Below are 6525 nucleotides of genomic sequence, written 5' to 3' on the forward strand. Positions count from 1 at the left end.
TTCCATATTAACTTTTGGAGTATTTGTTCTAGATTTGTGAAATATGCCATTGGTACTTTAATAGGGATTGTATTAAATCTATAGATTGCTTGGGGTAGCACGAACATTTTAATGATAGTGATTATTTCAATCCATGAACATGGTATATGCTTACACTTTTTTATATCTTCCTCTATTTCTTTTTTCAATGTCCTGTAGTTTTCTTCCTTGGTTAAGTTTATTCCTAGGTATTTTAATATTTTTGTTACAATTGTAAATGGGATTGCTTTTTTTTTAGTTTCCCCTTTCTGAGTGTTCATTATTGGTGTATAAGAATGCCATCAATTTCTGGATGTCAATTTTGTATCCTGCTACTTTGCCAAATTCATTTATTAAATCTAGTAGTTTTTTGATGGAGTCTTTAGCATTTTCTATGTATAATACCATGTTGTCTTGCGAATAATGAAAGTTTCACTTCCTCCTTTCCAATATGGATACCTTTATTTTTTCTTCTTGTCTAATAGCTATGGCTAAGACTTACAGTGCTATGTTGAATAAAAGTGGTGAAAGTGGACATTCCTGTCTTGTTTCTGTTCTTAAGGGAAATGCTTTTAGTTTTTGTCCATTGAGTATGATGCTGGCTGTAGGTTTTTCATATGTGGCCTTCATTATGTTGAGAGATGATCTCTCTATTACTGCTTTGATGAGCATTTTTATCAGAAATGGGTGCTGAATTTTGTCAAATGCTTTTTCAGCATCTATTGATATATGTTCATATGATTTTTATCTTTCATTTTGTTTATGTGGTGTATCACATTTATTGATTTGCAAATATTGTACCATCCTTGCATCCCTGAGATAAAAATATCACTTGTCCATGGCAAATAATTTTTTTTACTATGTTGCTGGATCAGATTTGCTAACATTTTCTTGAGGATATTGGCATCTATGTTCAGCAGGGGTATTGATTTATAATTTTCTTTCTTTGTAGTGTCTTAATCTGGTTTTGGAATCAGGATTATGCTGGCCTCATAAAAAGAACTTGGACTTTCTTCCTCTTGGACTTTTTAGAATAGTTTGAGAAGAACAGGTGTTAGTTCTTTTTTGAATGTTTGGTAAAACTCTCCTGTGAAGTCGTCCAAATCTGAGCTTTTGTTTGCTGAGAATTTATTGATTACTGCTTCAATTTCCTTAGCTGTTAATGGTCTGTTCAGCTTTTCTGACTTTTTCTGGTTGAGTTTTGAAATACTGTATGATTCTAGGAGTTTTCCCATTTCACCTAGGTTGTTCAATTTGTTGGTGTATAATTCTTCATAGTATTTTATAACAATCCTTTGTATTTCTGTGATGTCAGTTGTTACTTCTCTTTCATTTCTAAAGGTCAGTTCTTTTAAGTATAGTATGAAGCATTAAAAATTGAAGGAAGCAGCAGTGACCAGTATGACTTAGTGGTTAGAGCATTGGCCCATGGACCAAAGAGTCATGGGTTCAATTCTGGTCAAGGGTACTGACCTCAGATGTGGTTCAGTCCCTGGCTTTGGTTGAGGTCATGTGGGGGGCATTCAATTGATGTGTCTCTCACACATTGATGTTTCTCTCTCTCTCCCTTACACTCTTTCTGAAGATATATAAAAAAAATATCCTCAGGTGAGGATTTAAAAAAAATTGAAGGAAGCACAGAGGATTCTAACAGCAGAGATGGACAATAGCTAACTCAGCGGAAAATCGTATGAGGAAGACGATAAAATAATCTCCCAAAGGAAGCTATAATTGAGCTGAGTTCACAGAATGGAGAGAAGTCAAGTAGGTGGATGAGGCAGGGGAGGGCGTTAGAAGGACAAGAAATAACACATGTAGCTCATGATGGCAAGATTCTGGCTAGGCCCTTGGGAGACTGTAAGTTATTCCATATAGGTGGAGGCAGAAGAGAAGCAGAAGATAAAGCTGTAAAACTAGGAAAGGGAAGATGATGGAGCCCATTGCAGATCAGGTAAGAAGCTTGGACTGTCATCTCAAGGTTACTCAGAGTCATCAAAAGGATTTCCTTAAAAAAGCAGAGTTATTGAATGGCAGGGGTTGGAAGGGACAGAGATTGGAGGGAGGTACAGCAGCAAGGACACTCCTGTAACAGAATATTGAACAAAATATGACCTAAACTAAGAAAATGGCCCTGAGAATCAAAATAGTAGAGATGTTTCAGGATGGAGGTGTTCAGATTTGGTGACCGATGGAATGTGATGTTTATGAAGAAGTATCAGTTAAGAATTACTCCAAGATTTCACCCTCCATTGATGAAGAAGGTGATGTTACTGTTCATTGAAATAGGAACTCTCGTAGTTGGTTTGGAGAAGAAAAATGATGATACATTCAGATTTTGAATATGTGGAGATTGATGTGCCTGAGGAACATCCAACTGATGGTATTCCATAAGAAGTTTGAGGTTGGGTTCTAAATCTTTTGAAGCAATTAAAATGGAAGATAAGCTATTTGGAAGCCATCAATACAAATAAAATTAATAAGAAAAGAAAGGTACACCCAGGGAAATGTTTAAAGTGAGATAAAAATAGGACAGAGCATTTTAAGAGTGAGATTAAGAGGAGAATTTTTCTGAGGAGGGACTGAGAAGGAGTAAGAGAGGCAGGAGGAAAATCAGGAGAGAGCCAGCCATAGAAGGTGATGGAGTAGTTGGTGGTTAAGGGTGCCACGTATGCAGAGATGTTCTTAAGGTACGGACAAGAATGGCTTCATTATAAGGTTTGCCAGTGATAGATCACAGGTGCCCTTAGTGAGAGAACTTTCTATGGATTGGTGGGGGTGGAAGCTTAGCAACCAGGTTAAGGAGACCTGCAGAAGAAGAGGAGACAGTGAATGTAGGTGATAATGCAGAAGCTTGTTGAAGAGAAGACATAGAAGATAGTCACTTAAAAGAGGGCATAGGATATATAGATGGAGGAGGAATAAGAGGAAAATATGAATTTCTTTTATGTTGGAATAAAAGAGCCAGTAGAGAGAGACTAGTAGACATTTTAGGAGAGAAAGATACAAAGATTCTGCATCTAACGATGCTGTTATAGGACCCTGGACAAATCCATTTTCTCCCTGAGTTGCAATCTCTAATTTCCCTTCTGGTTCAAAAGAGTTGTGATTCTGGTGCCTAAGAAATTCAGAGGAGTGTACCAGCACATGATGCTTTGGTTATGCACCTGGCAGTGAAAAAAAATAAAGGAACATATTGGAGGGCTGGAATCGAATACAAGTACACAGAGAATTAGTGGACAGTGTGTGTGAGTTAAGAAGCATATTTTGAAAAATATTACTTTATTTAGAGAAAATATCATAGATTTGCTATATTTTCTGAAGATTTTGTTCACAGAAATTTAAGATCTCCAGAAACTCTGTATTTTAGGAAATGTAGCCCTTTGAACTTCATTCCGTCCAATTGATTTCACCTGAGGGTACTGCTTTCTTTTTAGGCCTGTCTCAAAGTCCTCTGGAAGCTTGCATTTTTGCCTTACTATGTCTACATCTCCATTCTTCTCTTTATAAAAGCCAGCAGTTTCCATAGGAACATTCTGCTATGAATTTTAAAGAGGGGGCTTGATAGAAACTGGAGTGGATGGTGTGTTTGTCAACAGGGTCCCAGCATGTGTGAACCCTGGCAGATAGGGGCCTTGTGGCAGAAAGGAGGCATGAGACTTGTTCTATGTTACCTTCCCATTTTGATTCTGCTTCAGGCTGCATGGAGTAGTGTCCAAAATCGATTTCCAGGCCTCTTGGGAAGAATGAGTAACATGCAGGTGGTATCATCTGAAACCTATCCTGAAGCAACTGGCAGCATTACTAGTCTCTTATAATTCCTTCCAGAGATATTCTGGAAACATTCTATTTTCATCATATGTGTTTATGTATACATATACATATACATATATATGTCTATATACACATATAGTTTTCTTTTATTCCATCCCCATGGTGCCATACCATATATAAGATTCTATATTTTCCTCGAATGATACATTTTGGTGACTTGATCCACGTCAGCACATGTAGACTGCCTCATTCTTCTTTGTGTGTATGTGTGTGTCCAGTTTCTTCTTATATATTTATTTTTCTTTTTATTTTTTTAAGGATGAAAGAAAGCTCAAGTATAAGATGTAGATTTTTAAAGTTTTTTTTTTTTTACAAAAAACAAAACAGAAAAACCTTTTGCATTCCATAAAAATGGGTAGAAAAGCACGTGGCCAGAAGAGCAGAATGGCCAGCACCCCTCCAGTACCCACACCCCACAATGCTGAGGGCTACTTCCCCCAGAGCTGTCTCCTGCCCACCCCCAACCTCAAGCAACTCTCAAACACATGTGGAATCAGAGTTCTAGTTTTTCTTCTATCTGTCACACATCGGTCATTTCATAAATTTTTATTTTACATTTTGTACACCAATGTAACAAAAAGGTGGGAGAGAGGAGAGGCAGACAGTGTTTTCTATGCCTATAAATGGGTGTTGGGGGGACAAAGGCCTGGGGGAAACAAAACACACGGTCTCTATGGAAACATTGAGTTTCTATAACAAAATGTGTTGGGAAGCAGGCCTTTGAGATGAAGCAGGGTGTCTAGCAGCTTTATCCTCAGGGATCTGGTGCTGTGCAGGTCGGTGACACAGCTGTGTGACTTCTCAGGGAGGGAAGGGACAAGGAAAGGGAGCAGAAACTGAGTTTTCTAAGAAAGGAATCTAACAATGCATGGCATGTCAGGTTAGGGTGAAGCAGAGGTTAACATTGTTCCTGTCTCTTCAAAGTCTCCACCAGGTTGTTCTGAAGACCTTCTTGTTTTGATTTGTCTGCAAAAATCTACACAGATCTCAGCCCACTGATGATCTTTGCTTTTCCAAAGTAGATCTCATTTAGTGTACTTCTGATTTTGTTTCTCATGTCCTCTACCAGGTGCCCGATACTGGCTGCATGTGGGGAGCAGTCGCTCACAGTGGCCTTTTCTCTGTGTCTGACAAGGCTGCCTCCAAGGTTCATGGTGCCAGAACCAGATTTCCTGGTGTGCAGCCACAGCGTCACCGTGGAGGTCAGCTTGTCATGTGCCATGTGACCACCAGATTCCTCCTGCACTTCTTCCATGTGGGGGGAATCCCAGCAGCCTTTGATCTTCTCGATCTGTCTCCAGCCTTCTTTATGAGGATCATACCAGCAAAGCCAAGATCTGGATCCTAGAGGTAGACAGATGAGACATGGCCTTTAAAACACAGGTCCCCATCCTGGTCAGAGGCATTGGCTTTCACCTCCTGCTTTCTCAGCCGAGCAGAAGTCATGGCTCCATCTTCCAAAGGAGGGTCATACTTGTTACTCCCTGGTGACCTGTAGGAGTCCCCATCTCTGTTGTAGTCACATGAAAGCTAATCCTTTCTCACCACCTTGTCTCTGGCAATTTTCAGTGGCTGATCAACAGAAAACATGAGATTTTCACACTGGAGGACCAGGTCAATGGGTTGCTGAGGTTTTTCTCTGAGCAGGCAGGTGCTTCATTAAGTCCAAGGCACATTTTAGCTGCTGATCACTTGTGGTGACACCTGAGGCTGTCCTGGTCCAGGCATCTGTTGCCTCATTCTTCTTAATGATGGCATATTTTTCCATTGGACGGATTGCCTGTAAGTTATTTGCTGGTTTCTTACTGATGAATCAGATGGATTAGATTGTTTCCAATATTTTACTATTACAGTCAGTTCTGTTATACCTCATTCTGCACAAATGCAAGTATATCTGTAGAATAAATATCTAGCAATGTTATTGCCAGGTCAAAGGGTATATGAAATTTTAATGTGGAAATATTTGAACAGGTTTGAAAATGGTCAGTATGAAGGGTGACTGGTTTGGGGCAAGTGCATTGCTTGGGAAAATAGGATGTATTTCACTAAAAGCACACATGCATCCACACATCTGTGTACTTGAGTTCAGTAAAGCACAGGGGGGAGTTAGGACAGAAGTACAATCTAGCATCACTCTTCTGGAGCTAGTGACTCCAGGGTGGTTGGCCATTGTGTGGAGAGTGTTCAGGAAGATCTGTCCCTAGCCAGTGATATGGTCCACATATTTGCATCTTAACTTTGTATGTCAGATGTCCAGCTCCGGGGAAAAGCTCAGCATCTTCCCATCGAGAGGGGAGGCTTCACCTCTTACCCCAGAAGCTTGTAGTCCCAGGCAAGTGGCCTCTGGAAGCCAGGTCCTGGATTAAGCTCTGAAGTAGGAACTTCATGGTGAAGGAACAAGTTAAGAGACTAGTTAAGTAGCAAATGAGCAGTAACAATAAAAGCAATTCTCCATTCAGATAAGAGCCTGGTATCTCTGGAGCTCCATTCTCCCCCTGCTGCCCCACAACATCAAAGAGATGGAATGAACAATGCAAGAACTGGGTGTCATAAAAGTAAGTAGCTTTTCTATTTAAGATGTCCCACCCCTTGCAATCAACTTTCTTTGGAACCTCAAACCATAATATTTCCAGGGCCAGAGTTCCCAAACACCAGGTGATGTTCCCACAAGGAATG

General features: G+C 39.9%; 1 pseudogene; it reads right to left on the reverse strand.

Moving 5' to 3' along the window:
• Nucleotides 1–4825: 4825 nt before the first annotated feature.
• Nucleotides 4826–5617, reverse strand: LOC118618528 (annotated as a pseudogene).
• Between the last annotated feature and the right edge of the window lie 908 nt (nt 5618–6525).

This window comes from Molossus molossus, unplaced genomic scaffold, assembly GCF_014108415.1.
Source record: "Molossus molossus isolate mMolMol1 unplaced genomic scaffold, mMolMol1.p scaffold_m16_p_6, whole genome shotgun sequence".
NCBI lineage: Eukaryota > Metazoa > Chordata > Mammalia > Chiroptera > Molossidae > Molossus > Molossus molossus.